The following is a 16,638-nucleotide window of genomic DNA, read 5'->3' on the forward strand; positions in this document are numbered from 1 at the left end:
TGGATGGTTGAGGCCAATCAATGATATCCTTGACTTTGTCTGGGTCTATTGAGATCCCTTCGGCCGATATGACAAATCCAAGATAATTGACCTTTGGTGAGCAAAAGGTGCACTTGCTTTCTTTAGCGTAAAGTTGGTGTTCCCGAAGAAGATCAAGTACTTTGCGAACATGTTCTTCGTGATCTGCCTCGTTCTTAGAATAGATCAGAATATCATCAAAGAAAACTAAGAAAAAATCATCCAGGTAAGGTCTAAAAATATCCTGCATAAGTCGATTGAAGCTTGCAGGAGCATTTGTTAGACCAAAAGACATTACTATGAATTCGTAGTGCCCATACCTAGTATTCAAAGCCGTCTTTGGAATATCTGATTCCTTGATCCTGATTTGGTAATATCATGACCTTAGATCAATCTTTGTAAACATTTTGGCACCGTGGAGCCTGTCCAAGAGTTCGTCGATCCTTGGAATTGGATACTTGTTCTTGACAATTACCTGGTTCAGTCCACGGTAATCTATGCATAGCCTTAAGGTTCCATCCTTCTTCTTCTGAAAAAGAACTGGTGCACCCCAAGGAGAAGTACTGGGTCAAATGAATCCTTGCTCAATGAGTTGCCTAAGTTGTTCCTTGAGTTCGATGGCTTCTAGAAGTGAAATTTTATAAGGTCTTTTTGAGATAGGTTCACATCCAGGGATAGTCTCAATATCATGATCTACCTCTCTATGTGGTGGAAGATTCGTAAGGTCTTCAAGGAATACATCATCATACTCCCTCAATCAGTTTGGTCGAAGTGAGGTATCTGCTTGGTCTACTTTGTTGAGCTTTACCGCATAAATTTGTTGTCTCTTTCTTAATCCCTTCAAAAGTCTGCTGGCCTTAACTAGAGTAGCCCTAGGTCTCCCATTTTCCCCCTGGATTAAGGCTTCATTACCCGAGTTATGTGTAAAGGTAAAGTTTCCTTGTGCACAATGTATGTGGGCCCTATTTTGCTTTAGCCATTCCATCCCTAGTATCCCATCAAAGAATCCTAAGGGTAAGGTTCGAAATTGAGCAGAAGTTGGGCGTCCCCCTAAATCAAAGTCAATTTTTCCTGCAGAATGTTGAGATACTACTTCCTTGCCGTTTGCTAACTCTACAACTAGCTTGCTTGTTGGATACTTATCTAGCTTTAGCTTCCTCAAGCATCTGGGTGAAAGAAATGAAAGAATACTACCACAATCTATAAGGAAGTTAACTTGTTCACCTCTGAGAGATCCTGGTGTATGAATGACTGCGTATTGCTCGCAACCATTGGGGTTGTCAATTGCAGCATGCAGGGTTGCTCTCTCCACTACTTTGTCACCCACAGTTGGTTGTACCACTGCGGCATTCACTCTAGCGGTAGATCCACGCCCTCGCCCTCCATTCATCCTTCCACGTCCTCCTCTTCCATTAGCTTGGCCACGCCCATGGGTATTCAAGGGTATGGCATTGGTGTTAGTTGCCTGAATGTTCCTGGGGCACTTGGATCTATAATGTCCATACTCACCGCAACCATAGCATCGAACATCTGGGAACTCCATGGTTGTGGTGGTAGCCACAATAGGACGCTGGTCATATGCTTGGTTGGCTGGTCTATTATTCCAAGAAATTGTCCTTGCCCTCTTTGCCCAATGATTCCTCCTGTTCTGGCGTTAGTTGCCTGAATGTTCCTAGGGCACTTGGATCTATAATGTCCATACTCGCCGCAACCATAGCATCGAACATCTGGGAACTCCATGGTTGTGGTGGTAGCCACAATAGGACGCTGGTCATATGCTTGGTTGGCTGGTCTGTTATTCCAAGCAATTGTCCTTGCCCTCTTTGCCCAATGATTCCTCCTGTTCTGATTAACCTTTTGTACTTCAAGAGCTAGAGGTTTGGCCCTCAACAAGGCATCTTGTAGTGTCGTTGGCCTGAGAGCTTCCAATCTAGTATTCAAAGGGTTGATTAGCCCTTGGCAGAACCTCACCACCTGTTGTTCCAAGGTCATCTTAGGAGCGTATCTCCGAAGAGTGACAAACTTTGCATAATATTCTTCGACATATGAAGTCAGTTGCCGAAGTGAAAAGAATTCATTCATCTTCAAGGTCCTATAGGCAGGTGGTAAATAATGTCCTATTATTGCAGCTTTGATGTCTTCCCAGGATTGGGAAGATCCCTTAATATCCAGGTTCCTGCAATTTTGCTTCCACCATATCTTGGCATCGCCAGTCAAGCGGAACATCGAAAGCATGGCCTGATTTACGGGTTGGGTCCCCGCAGCTTCAAAGTAGTCGTCCATGGCTTCCATCCACACTTCCGCATCTCTCTCCACATTTGCCCCCTCGCCCTTAAATATCGGAGGTTGGGCTTGCTTAAGGAGAAGCTTCTTCTCTTGCGTTGTCGAGTACAGAGCAACAGGCGGTGCCTACAGAGGTTATACGAGATTCTTGATACCATTACTTGGATTTCAAAATAGACACGAGACTTTAAATAAAATTCAAGATACCACTTTATCAAGAGACAGAGATTCAGAGACAAAAAGCACTTTATTGATGAAAATTTATTACAATTGAAACCCCTCAAGGTTTAGGATAACTGATGATCAACTTATTACATGGCTTTTTGGATTGCGTATAAAATACGCCTAGGAGATGGTATTCACATGATGCACTACTTTGTTCATGAAATAGTTCCTGTACTCATCCTTGAGTGGATAATAAACTAAGATATCAAGGTGGAATTCCTCTTTCGGTACTCCAAAAGTTCTGACTCTGTTCGCTGGGATCACCTCGGTGACCTTTTCCAAGAGCCAGTCGTTGATGGTTTGATTGGAGTCGCCTGAGACAGTCAGGTCCAATCAGGTAGGCAGTAAGTAGAATAACTCTACCACCCTCAACTCTTCTCGCCAGCGTATCTTCTTCAAATCGGTAGCCAGGCATCCTAGCTTCTGAGCGTTGATGTAGTTAACCCCTCCTGCAAGTGTCCAATCAAGTTCCCATCCTCTATCAATGCGAGTGGAGTGTGGCGTATGAGCCTTCATCAGTATCTCCATGACATCTCGCCTGAACTGGTAAACTGGGGATCTTTGAGCTTGCTCATAAATAAGCTCAAACACTTGGAACTTCCGATATTCTAGCACGGGGTCTTCCTGCAACACCAATGCAAGGAATTTGGATCAGCTACCTATATACTTTCAGTTCCTTTTTAAATATTCAAAAAGTACGACTTTATTTCCTAGCCTAACCTAGGCTCTGATACCAGGTGTGAGGTCCCCACCCCGCTATATCAAACAGCGGATCTGATGGTGAACCTGGTGGCCACTAGATCTATAGCGGAAGCAAACAAAGTGGTTCAGGGTTCACCTAGCGGACGATCTCTCATCACAAAGTGGGTCGAGTTCGAGCCTACTAGCAATGAGATCTAGCTCCACCTCGCAGGGGAAGCGTACTTAAACTATCTAGCGATCCTAAGACCCACCTTCCAAGAGGAGAGAAACCCCGAGTGCCTTTTTCCCCATGTTTCAGAGGCACGTACTCTCGAGATTTCACCGCTCTAGGGGCAATGAGTATTACTAATATCGAATTGACCACTATGGGGACAGAGAGTTCTCGACCAATCGGGACCACCCATCTCATAGGCATTGGCAACCTGAGCCAAGTCTCCACTTTCCACCCCCACACTCACACTTCCTTGTGTGACCTAATTACTACCACAATGATTGTTCAACATAAACATTCCTTGATTAATTCCGAATCACATTGTTCGTTAAGACAGCCCTTCAACCAGTATTGCAAACAGCACCAAGACAATATTCTACTAAAACTTCTACTCAAACTTATTCATTAAAATTCCAATGTTCTGGAGGTACAACATCCTCCCTCCAGCGAGAGTTTACTCCTCCCGTTTGTCGCCTAGCTGCCCATACAACTAGGTATGTCCACCACATAGAAAGCCCGTCATGGACACTCCCACCGCATAGAAAGCAATATGTGGGTTCCCATTGCATAGAAAGCAAGTCGTGGATATCCACCGCATAAAAAGCAAGTCGTGGATTCAAGAGCCCTTAACGAGGAACTCTGCCCCCTGTGATCAGTAGGGGGGTCAGGACTAATTCAACATTGGAAATAAAATGAACATGTCGAGCTAAATTTTCCCTAGCAGACATTCTTTCCTATTGCAAACAGCATACCCATCAATCATTTCTTTCCTACTTTAGACTTTAATGTACAGTGAGTCCAGTGCCGAGGTTTTCGTCATATTTCTCCAACATGTTTTTGGGGATATGTTAATTCAAACGACTTGAATAAAATTATGACCTACCTCTTCCATTTCTTCGTCAATGGCCCGTGAGATGGCCAGTATTTGTTCGTCCATGGGAGCTTTTCCCTTTCCATTGACATTGCTTGTTCCCACCTCGCGGTCGTGGGCACCACTGAAGCGAGTTCTCTTAACCGGGGCCATTTTACTCACTACTTTAAATGATAAACTTGAAAAGATCTAAAGTCCGAGAGCATCATAACAAACCAATTGGCATATTAGAATCATTAATGAATCCACATTATGTAAGAGATTTGATTTTTCCTTCGAGACCTAGCAATTTTATGGGTAGTTCTTTACTTGCCCTATGGGAACTAGCTCTAAGTTAATTACTTGGCTTAGATGATTAAGAAATTCAGAATTTCTCTAATTGATTTACAAAAGAGATGAAGTACGCAAGCTCAATCATTTCCCTAGAGCAATTCGAAGATGCAGAATTACCGCAGGCATGTGTGATAGAAAATTCACTTCTTAATGACCTAATGACGGATTAATTTTCAGCCTTAATCACATTTTAATGTGGGAGATGATTGAGTCTAATTTAATTACAATACTATTGAATGATAAAAGAATGAATTTCATCAAATCTACATTATTACTAGCTGGCAATCTATTAACTATGCTGCCTAGAGAGAGAAATCTTTCCTAATCATGCATTAATCCGTGATTAAGGATGATGAATGGCTGCATAATTTAGCTAATTGAATGATGATTATGCAAGGGAGTATAGTTATGTAAACTTAGAGAGCAGCTATTGGGAATTATAGCTAAAGGTAGGCATAGTAGACGAGAATTATGAGACGGTAATGATGAGAATTAAGAAGAACCGTAATTTAACCATAATTACCGTGATTAGGGGCTGAGAATCCTCTGATTTTTCTGATCCAATGAATCCTCAAGATGAGAATTCCGGCAGCACCTCCCTCCTTGCTTCTCCTTCAAAAACTGTGTGTGTACCGGCAGCACCTCCCCAAGGTGTGTGTAGGTGTGTGGGTGTATACTGGGTGTGTGTGTGTGTGTGTGTGTGTGATCACACCTTTAAATAGGCCTCCTCAAGCTGAAAATTGATCTGGGGTGCTATTTGCATCTGGGAGCCTCTCTAGTTAAGCATGGCAAAGTCCAGTTGCCTACCCACCAAGTGTTCGGTTGGCTTGGTTAACTGACTCTCACACTTAGTAGCAAGCTTAGAAACTCTCCCAAGACTCCCACAAGGCAAGAGGGCCCCCCCCAGCTGCTAAAGCTGAGCTGGAGTGGGCTGGAACCTGTTCCCACACAGCCTTGGGGGCCCTCGGTGCCTCCCCGGACAATTTTGGGAAAATTTGATTTTAGGCTAAAACGAGTCGTACGAGTCGGAATTTGATGCCGAAAATTGCTATAGCAAGCTCTAACTAAGGCGTACCGGACCAAGTACCTGCCATATTTAGCAGCCCCCGGGGTCCGAAAATGCATTTTTTTCAAATTCGAGGTACGTGTGCAATTTTTCGAGACGGTCAAAACTGGACGGGTCGGGTGACCAAAAACTTACTATTTTTGGAATTTTTTTACAAAAATTATTTTAATTCACATTTTGAAGCTTTAAAAAAATTTAAACATCATGCACTAACAGAATCCGGAAAATTGCTAAAAATAGTAACTTTTTCCATTATATTCATTTCAAGGTACAATGGTGCTCTTTTGATCGGGGTCAGAGACCTTACACGGAGAGAGACCTCTTTTGGAAGTCTCACTAGGAGGCTTCCTAGGTTCTCTCATCATGGTGGGGAGCTTGGAGAATCCCATGAGCACGGAGCTGCCGTTGCACTTCACTTTGGAGACATGGATTTTCCATGGCTTGTTGAAGCCTAGAAACAAGATAGTTAACAAGCATCGGGGCATCATTAGTAGCTTGCTCATTAGCAAAATCAAAGTTATCAACATTAATTTCACTCTCTTTACTATTGTCAGCCATTCTAACAACTTTTAGGTGTAAACTTTTTAGGTGTATTTTGGCACTTCAAGCCATGGCTCGAATACCATTAATTGCAAGGAATAAAAGAGAGGGTCGTTCAACACCAAAACATCACCGGCTCCTGTCAAGCTTCTAATAGCTCAATAGTGGTTAAGCCGTAGGTAAGCCCCGTAGGACTCCACTATTAAGACCATAGCTCTCGACGGTGATGCCCCGTTAACTGTTAAAAAATCGCTATACTACTTACTCACATGCAATTAATAATACCAACCATTTATAGCTAGCTTGAGGACCTCCCTTCTTGAGCAAGAAAAGAGAAACCTTGTGCTCTGATACCAATGTAATATTTAATGGCCCAAAAACTTGTGTGTAGCGGAAATTAGCATGAACATAGTGGGCATTTCGTTAGAATAGATTCCTAATGAGAATTACAAGAGTGCTTGGGTGGAGAGAGCAAAAAAAAGAATAACTCCTAGTTAGATAGCATGAACAATATTTTCAAAAGAGAGAGGAATTAAGCTATTGACAACAGTTGAGGACCAGATTTACATGGAGCCGGTCCCCCCTTCAAAAGGCTTTGTATTATGGTTTCTCCCATCAAGAGAGACATTGTACAATACAATTCTTTGTGTTCCTTCAAGACTAGCTAGTGCAATGAAGATGAAAGCTTCATGCACTAAGAAAAACACTTATCAAACACAACATCAATTCTCTCCGGTCTCAGACCCAAGACCTCACACACCTTCGAAGATGGTGAGAGCTAGCGGGGTATGAGAGTAGATTGAGAGGAAGAAGGAGTATTCTTAAAGAAAAGATGTACATCTCCTCACATAATCACTCATATTATCATAGCTTAGCTTAGTAATTATCATGGTAGAGGAGATGAGCATGCATTGGAGCTTGGCTCTTGGTTGGATTTGCATCACAAAGCCAAGAGTTGTTGGTGTAGGCCTTCCTTCTCACAAGCTTGGAGTAGGTGGTAAGCTTTCCATTAAAGCTTGAGAAGGAGAGAGAGTCTTATTTACTTCACACATGACACTGTGTGAGTGTGTGTGTGATAATGCCTTCCAAAAATCAGCCCCCTCTCTCTCTTGGTCGACCCCTCTTGCTATTTGCTCATGCTACCCTCTCATTGGACCTCCCTAGGGCTAGCCAATGACAATTAAGCAGCATAAGTGATAGCCTTCTGACATGTGTCCCCCTTTCCCCTTTTGTGATAGCTTTAGGTAATTTAATAATTCAACTAAACTCTCATTGGACCCCTTTGCCTCCTGGCCAATAGGAATTAGGCAAGCCATTGGGCTGATGAATGCTCATTGGACCCCTTGGGAGACTGTCCAATAGTCTTCTAGAGGACTTAACTCTCATTGGTTCTTTTATTAAGTGTTTTTAAATTAATTAAACTAGATTTACTCTAGCCTAATTCTCATTGGTCCACCTCCAAGGCCATCCAATAGGAATTGGGTACACCTTGTGGGCATCTGGGCTAGGGAGCTGACATGTGTCCCTCATTCCCTTTGTGTAAAGGGAGCTTGTGTGTGTGTGTGTGTGTGTGTGACTTTCTCTCTCATCCCCTACAAGCAAGGCTCGCCCCCTCCTATGTAGGTATTTGTAAAGACTTTTGGGACACACACAAAGCATCCAATTCCCCCCATGGTTGACCTTTGGACACAACCTTTGAATTTTGGAACCTTAGCATTTTGGAAGTCTTAATGGGTTGAACCTTAGGGTCTTTTTAGCCCATTGTTGCACATGGCTCTTTTGCAGATGGCCCCCCCTTTGGATCCCTATTTTCCCTCCTTTGGATCCCTACTGTGGCCGGTCTGCTAGCTTAACCAATATTCTAGATTTTTCTCCCCTGGAACTTCCCCATATTAAATGATCAGTTTAACATGAGAAAATAATTTAGGAGAATTAGATATTGATTATTATGACAGAGTTATGTCCTTTGAGGGTATCCTACTTGTACGTGCAAGGCATATCACCAAGCCTCAATTGCAAACAGTTACTCATTGACGAAGCCTTTGGTAGGCAATTGCCTATAAAGAAGTTGTTGCAATCATTTTAGCTTCTATAGATTAGCATGCAAAATGAGAAAGCATGCTTCCCTTCCTTTTTTTGAAATCCACAAAAAAATTTCACAGGAAAATCAGCCAGTTGGTACCAGATTTCATGTATTGAGGCACCCACAATGATGTGGGACATACCCTTTGTAGGGCAGACATTAAATTTGGACCTCAATGCGTGGGTATATTTGTATGAAGCTTGAAACTTACTAACCAGCTTTAGTTGTACCCTTGGAAGAAAATTCATATTTATGGTGTCTTGTAATTGTATTGTTGATTTTAGCTTAGATATAATGTCCTCTCTACATGGTCCATCTGTTTGGAAGGCTACAACATAAAGTGTAGACATAAAATTTGCCTGCCAAGCAAGGTTGCAAAGGTCTCCTTCATCATCTCTCCAACTATCTCTCGAGCATCAATAAAATATAGACTGGTGATGGTGTTCTCTTGATGGGATGATTGTAGTGTCGTCGAGTCCAGGTGTTTAAAAAACTTCAACCTATGCAAGGGAGGATTCCTTCTTGTTGAAAACTAAAATAAGTGTGCTACTACATCATTCTATTTGTGCATAAAACTATCCACACACATAGGGTATAGCTTTGCTCTTAGCCATGTCCCTTTTGATTCCAATTGTTGTTGTAAATGAAGAAGATATTTTCTTAATTTCTTTTCTCCATTAACTCCATTGTGTCTCTAGTTTAGTGTGGCAGGCCTCGTGATTTTATCACTCTTTTGTTTCAATGCTTATCTCCTCCCTTCATTGGAACTGTCACAATGCCTTGACTTTTCCCTTGAAGCCAGAAAAAGAATGTTTCCAATAAATTAAAGAAACCTTAATTTTTGGACACCCATCCTTAAATAACAAACCCACCCCCACACCACACCCCCCCCCCCCCCCCCCCGGGGGCATACATATCTCCCAAAGCAAACTATACAAAGTTTAATAAGCTTATCTACAATGAATCTCTTAAAAATATTGCACATAAAGTGCGGTATGTTTCATAAGCTATCAATTTCATGAAGTTGCATATCGCTCCAAATTAGCATTTACTAAACACTAGGGCCCATAACACCTAGTGTGCATGCATTTAGTTGAAAAACTGATCTAAATCTACTTTTTCATGACTATAATTGCCATTCTTATGGTGTATATAATGCTCATAGCACATATGAAAGAGGAGAGTATATAGTCCTGAAAAGAAACTAAATACGTTTTTTTTTTTGCAAAACTAAATACGCCTTACTGCAATCACTTGCAAGCCTTGCTAAAAAGTTTGACCATAATAGAATGTGAAATATAAATCACATCTATGCACAAACAATGAAACATTTTCAATAACAATATATTCACACAAACAACCAACCATAAATTTTATTCAACAGCAGTTAAGCTTCACAAGTCTTACTTGTCTCCGACAATTTTTTGCCACTGAAATTATTATTCAATCTCTAAAGTTAACCAAGTTGGTTGTTCATAACATTTTTAATTGCTCAACAATGTTGCGAGTAATTGTGTTTCAAGTTTACTAGTCATTTTTGGAAGACTGTCTGTAAACGGTTAGGGAGAAACAACTCAATATCAATACTACCACTAATCTAGAGGGGAATATGTAGTTTACAAGTATTAATGTATTGGTGGTAAAGGATATGATGAGGCGAAGCAATCCATTGGGAATTTTTATTTCTCTAGTTGGAGTTTGCTTACAAAGTGCTAAGCATGTGATGACTTGTTTAATTCTATTCATGCTTTGTGTATGGTTTTCTACAGATCACCAATTATGGTGGGGTTGTTTATTGATGAGAAATGATAAGAAGTCAAGGACTGAATCTTTCCTTCTGAGTTATTTCTTCATGTTACTTTCATGAAAAGTTGAGAAGAAATATTCCTTTAGACACCTCTTAGTTGTGGTAACTCATTTAAAATACTCTAGTGAATTATAAATAGAGTTTATACACTATAATGGATATAGGTTAATAGATATAGACCAATTACACAAAACGATTGCAAAGGGACAACAATGTGAAAAATCGAGATGTTCTTCTTGATTTAATTGAACCTTTTGTAGAACCGTGTTTCGGTCAAATGGACAACTGGATCTGTGAGGGATGCCATTGTGAAAAACATTAGTGTTCTTACGAAGATATCACCAAGGGCCTATATTAGGCATGCTTGGGTAGATATGTGCATATGCTAGTTCCCAATGTCTTATAGTTCTTCTCACTGTCCCTATTGAGGCTGCGTTTGGAAACGCAAGCTCAAGAATACATGAGAGAGAGAGAGAGAGAGAGAGAGAGAGAGAGAGAGAGAGAGAGAGAGAGATAGATAGAGAGATAAAGCTTACTTGCAACACCGTTGGAGAAAACGAAACCTTTCTTGCGACGAATAGCTCAAAATGAACTCGGGAGATACTTCAAAAAAATTTAATCCTTTCAGAGCATCCATATACCAAGAGATCTCATAGACCTATATGAGCTTAAACTTAAGACCTAAGAGAGAGAGAGAGAGAGAGAGAGAGAGAGAGAGAGAGAGAGAGAGAGGATTTGTCCATTTGATTGTGAAGAGACATTGTTTGACTCCCATAAAAATCATGTCACTGAAAAATAGCAAGCTTAATAGGTATTGTTTGACTCCTATAAAAATCATGTCACTAAATACTAACAAGGCTTAAGAGGGAGGGTGTCGCAAAGAGCTGAGAAGGGAACAATGGAGCATCTTCGTGAGTCCTGAGTGCAATGTATGTGTGTGTGTGTGTATGTGTGGGAGAGGCTGAGAACATTTGTGGGTGTGTTGGGATACTCGCATTCTGCTTGGTTGCTATGCTCTCACATCGCATCCAGCCTTGCTTGGTGTGTGAGCGCCTACCAATGTAGAGCAAAGCTCCTCTTGCTCTGGCTTTCATGTTGCTTATTGGATGTGACCTTTTTCTAGCCTTTGATATTTTTTGTACCCATTTTGGCATGTCTTGCGTATAATAAGTGTGCTCCAATTTTGGTTTGGTTATAACTTTTGGTCTCATAGGTCACATTTTAAGCAGTTTACACACTGCCATTTAAGCGCCTGCCATATTTTTGATTCGGGGTCGTCTCATGAATTGGCGGCTACGAGCCTTTCAATTATTTGATCCGCAAAAAAGGGGATGCCAAACTTTTGGAGGGCTTCAACCCCTCATCCACTAGCTTCCCGTTCTGCCAAACATTTGTCTACGGGACTCTCCAGCTAAAAGGCACACTCTCTAGCCAATAGTACCCCCTCACACTACAAAAAAGGTATTGTTCTTTATTTATAAATAGTTTAGCGGACGCTTCACAGTGTAACACGTCCCTTTGCCCGATTGATGTATGAAGATATGGTGGACGAGTGGGTATATGGAATGTGTAAACACCCTTAATACACACTCTCTAATCTACACATTTTCAACCAATCTCTGAGGTGGGTCCATAGAAAAACCTTTTGCTTTGAGTCAATATCACATTGCCAACACGCCGCCAAAGTGAAAGGGAGAGGAGGTAGAGAGAGAGAGAGACATACGTTTCTCCAACCCAAGAACAACGTGAGAGTTCACTATGGCCTACATAAGGCTATGAGAAGAATTTAATAAGAAAAGTTTCTTTTTGTGAGAGAAAACAAGAAAGTGACACTAATTTTTTAAAATATTTGTTATCACAATAAAATATTATGTGTCTTTAAAAAAGTGTAACAATAAACTATTTAGACTACAATATATTTCAGAAACATAAAAAATAATGTTTGAAAAACCACTTAGAAGCCTTGTAACAAATCGAGAAAAGAAAAGATTAAAGGGGATGAGAAAGATTGTGTGTGACCCAATATTCAATGGCCTTCTTTAAAGAGAAAGGCACACAAATGTCAACACCTCTAGCAAAGACTTAAAAGAAAGTTTTTTGCCATGAGCACTAATCAACAAGCTTTATCCAATGGTCCACAATTGCACCAAAATTCCTAAGAACTCTTTATGTAGTAAAAAAGACTCTCCAAGAGCACACATATTAATATATATATATATACTAGTACGGCCAGCCTCTCTCTCTCTCTTTCTCTATTCCTCTTTATCGTGTGGAGAGAGGCTTCTCTCAGTTTTGGAGTTTAGCCTTCATATCGCAGATTTTGACACGTGTAAAGAGCTCCCCCTTCCGCCATATTATGTTAGTTTATATATATATATATATATATATATATATATATATATATATATATATATATATATATATTATAGAGAGAGAGAGAGAGAGCTCCTGCTGCCCCTGCTTTGAATTCTTGAGTAATGATGATGATGATGAAGGTGCTTGCCCTTTCAGAGCTGCAATACAGAGCTGTGGCAGTGGCACTGCTGGTGGTGCTGCTGGGCGGACCTTTGTTCTACGCCTTCCATACCCTCTTCACCAAGTGACTGCACGTACAGCGGGTCCGACGGATCTTGGAGGCGCAAGGTGTGAGGTGCTTTCCTCGGCCCTTTCGATACGGAAACATGCCAGAGTTTGCTGCCATCCATGCAAAGGTGCGCTCCTAGCCCATGCCTAGGATATCCCATGCGGTTGCACCTCGCCTCCTGCCTCACTTGTACCAATGGTATCCAATTTATGGTAATCTTACTTCTTCATTTTTCAGAAGTTTGAGTGATGTGTGCTTAGTTATTAAATATGAATTAAATGCAAGACGGGGAAGATGATGGTTGGCAATATATTCTTGCATTTATCTGTAGGCTGTTCGGATGTTTGCTTACATGAGGACATCGCCTGGTTACTATTTGGCATGCTTTATGACATGGTTCTCACATGCGATCTTGGCAGTTGTCAAATTTGAATAGAACACAGATGAGGATGGTAAACTTTGTTATTACCAAGGGGATGGATATAGGGACCGTATGGTCGGTATGCTTGATTAGATGAGGCAATCTCTTGGTCCGTGATAGTGATTACATGTGCCATGTGTTCTGTTATCAATAAGCTTACTTATACGAAGAAATCTCTTGGTTATTGAATAGAATGCAGACGCGGAGGATAAAAGTTTCTATCATTGTTAGGATGGATTTAGGGCCTTGTGTTCTGTTGTTAGTATGCTTGCTTATATGAGGAAATCTCTTGGTTACTACATGGCATATGCCTTGTGAATTTTTGTCGAGCTTTGGTTCATATTCTCTGTCATTTATTTTGTCCTTTGGGGCACCACAATTTGTTCACAAGTGAGCATTTTGCCTATTGGTTTGGCTTTCAAGCTCGATATACTATGAAAGGTTCGGAGCAGGCCAAAGAACTATTGTCAACTAAATCTGGCCATTTCAGAAAGCCTCGTGGTAGGCTTGATAGCCGAGACTTGATAGGAAATGGTCTTGTTGCATTGCACGGCGAGAAATGGGCATAGCACCGGCGCAAACCCTGCCTTCTTCCTCGAGAAGTTGAAGGTAACCCCTTTTGTGCGCATGTACACACACATACACTCACACTATGTATACACACACATGTACATTGGCACTATGTATACATGTTATAAATGTATATATATTAAAGCACAGGTAAATTTGTGTGTATACACATGCATATATGTATGTGCACATTTTAAAATGGGTGCCCATCAATACTTTGTGTGTGTGTGTGTGTGTGTGTTTGTGTAAATGCGTATGCATGTATGTACAGATACATGTGTTTTTGGTACATACCTACAAATCCTTATCTTGCATAAGGCAGTAATCCATAAGGCATATGTTCAGGCATGAGCTTGCAAGCATGCGTGTCCTCTCACACACACACACACACACCCTCCTCTCGAAAGGGGAGTTCTAATATTTGAAGCGTTCTTTCTCAAGTTTAGGCTACGGCACCTATAATGGGGAGATTGACAGTTGAGATGACAAATAAATGGGGTTGTCATGTGGAAGGAAAAGAGGCCATCGATGTTGCTGAAGAGTTCAGAAACTTGACAGCTGACATTATTGCACACACAGCTTTTGGGAGCAGTTTCGCAGAAGGCAAGTTAGTGTTTGAGTTGCAGCACAAACAGCAAGACCTGATTGGAAAGCTGAAAGCATCTCTTTACATTCCGGGTTCGCGGTAAGATGGTCATCGTTGTCTTTCCTCTATTTTGACTTGTAGGTGCATCTTAGTTTTTAGTGCAGAAGTTTTAGACTGCTTGAATTTGTGGTGCAGGTTTCTCCCCACTTCACGAAACCGCTATCGGAAAAACCTGAACTCTAAAATCCGTGAGGTGCTGGGCCAAATCATTCGAAAGCGTATGGAATTGGGTGACATAGTGAGAGGGGATGGATATGGCGATGATCTGCTTGGCTTAATGTTGGCAGCCAACAAAGGGGAGCTGCTTGGAAACCAAAAGAGTTTGAGCATGGGACTGGATGAGCTCATTGATGAGTGCACGACTTTCTTCTTTGCTGGGCATGAGACGACTGCTACACTCCTAACGTTCATGTTTTTTTCTATTGGCAACCCATCCCGAGTGGCAAGAGCGACTTCGAGAGGAGGTATTTGAGGTTTGCGGAAAGACAGAGCTGCCGACAGCAGATGCATTGAACCATTTGAAGCTTGTAAGTTACAATGCACTGAATCTGTTCATATGTAGACTTGAGTTTGGAGTCATGTTCCAAGGGGATGAGTGTAAATATCCTCACATGCACACATGAGCATAATTATGGCGGACATGCTAAGTCGTGTTCCAAGGGGGTGGGTGAGAATATCCGTACATGCACACATGAGCATAGTTACTATGGACATGCTAAGTCTTGTTCTTGATCTTATGTAGGTTGGTATGGTGATGAATGAGACTTTACGGTTGTATCCTCCAGTTCCTGCAATTTTTAGGGAGGCTGACCAGGACATGAAGTTGGGGCAGACATTAGCACCAGCAGGCACAGTGATTGTAGTGCCAATAATAGCATGGCATCATGATGAGCGATATTGGGGACCAGATGCAACGGAATTCCATCCAGAGCGATTTGAACAGGGCTCCTTGAAGGCGTGTAAGGTGCCCGGGGCATATTTGCCATTCTCATATGGGCCAAGGAATTGTATTGGCCAGTTATTTGCCAGCATCGACACCAAGATGGTGCTTGCAACTATTCTGCAACGATATCATTTCCAGTTGTCTAATCAGTATGTACATGCCCCCACTGTTGTCCTTACTACGAGACCGCAGTTTGGAATGCCCATAGTGTTTGAAAGTCTGCAGTGACGTGATAGCATGTACATAGTGCAAGGATAGAGCAAGATAGGGATAGAGTGTCCATGACCTGCATGTCTGCAGCATGTATAGGGATAGACTGTATAGGTGCACTAAAAAGCTCCTTTGTTGTAATATGATGAAAGTGAAGGTTCCTTGTATGCGGATGGTGTCCCCTACCAATCCACTGTCTAGTATCCTTTCAGCGTTTTCAACCGATGCCTGCTTGCAGGACTAGTAGTGCTGCCTTCGTGCTCCCTTGACCGTGGATGGTAGGTACCTTTCGTCCTTGCGAAGATCATGCACCATCAGAGTTGGATGTTATGTGGGATGCATATGTATTTGCAAGGGATGCTTGCAATCACAGGCATGAATGAGGATGCAAGAAAAGACCAGAAAGAGAGAGTTCAGCCAGCCAAGCTTTGAGAATGGACGGAGGGCCCTAATTGGAAGATATGCAAATGTGAACGAGATGCTCCTTGGACAATCCAATGACATAAATAGACAGGAAAAGGGTAATTATGATTTCAACCTTAACTATGATGAAATCCTTATCAATATTTGATTTGTGATGAGTGGTTCTTGATCTAATTCACAAAAAAATAAAATTTTCAAAGTAATTGTAGCCAATACTCAAAAGGCTAGTCAATGCTAGGTCTCTTCTCATTGCTCAAACAAAAAGCAAAGGCCTAATTAAGAAGAAACTTTCTAAATGATGACAAACAAAGAGATGGAATTTTAATACCTGATGGGCGAAGAAAAAATTTGTCCCAAACTCACACACTTTTGGAAATCTCAAAAATTGGACTCTTTTTTGGCTTGCTTAGAGTCGGATTTGCACCATGGGTTAGTGCAGGCAAGTTGGGTGAAGCATTGCATAGGGTTGCACTCATAGTAGTAGATGAAAAGGGTTGGATTTTTTATTTTCAAGGAAATCATGAAAGATATTTGATTGGAGATGGCTAGCCTGCATTCAAGGAGAGCTTTTCGCTACCTAAAGATAGCTTATTCCCCTCATTTTTCAAAATGCTAGTGGGGTTTGTGAGCGTCTTCTACATTTGTGGAGGAAAACGTGGATATGCATTTATTTAGTAAACACTAGCCCTACTAACCCATGTT

At 41.4% G+C, this 16,638-nt stretch overlaps 1 pseudogene across 1 annotated transcript; it reads left to right on the forward strand.

The window, feature by feature from the left end:
* Nucleotides 1–14,045: 14,045 nt before the first annotated feature.
* LOC147422045 (cytochrome P450 72A397-like) lies at nucleotides 14,046–16,163 on the forward strand (annotated as a pseudogene). The gene is made up of 3 exons (XR_015186744.1): nucleotides 14,046–14,399; nucleotides 14,496–14,887; nucleotides 15,103–16,163. The product of XR_015186744.1 is annotated as a cytochrome P450 72A397-like (transcript).
* The last annotated feature ends 475 nt before the right edge of the window (nucleotides 16,164–16,638 follow it).

The sequence above is a fragment of the Adiantum capillus-veneris genome, chromosome 27, assembly GCF_014529385.1.
Source record: "Adiantum capillus-veneris isolate H3 chromosome 27, ASM1452938v2, whole genome shotgun sequence".
NCBI classification, from domain to species: domain Eukaryota; kingdom Viridiplantae; phylum Streptophyta; class Polypodiopsida; order Polypodiales; family Pteridaceae; genus Adiantum; species Adiantum capillus-veneris.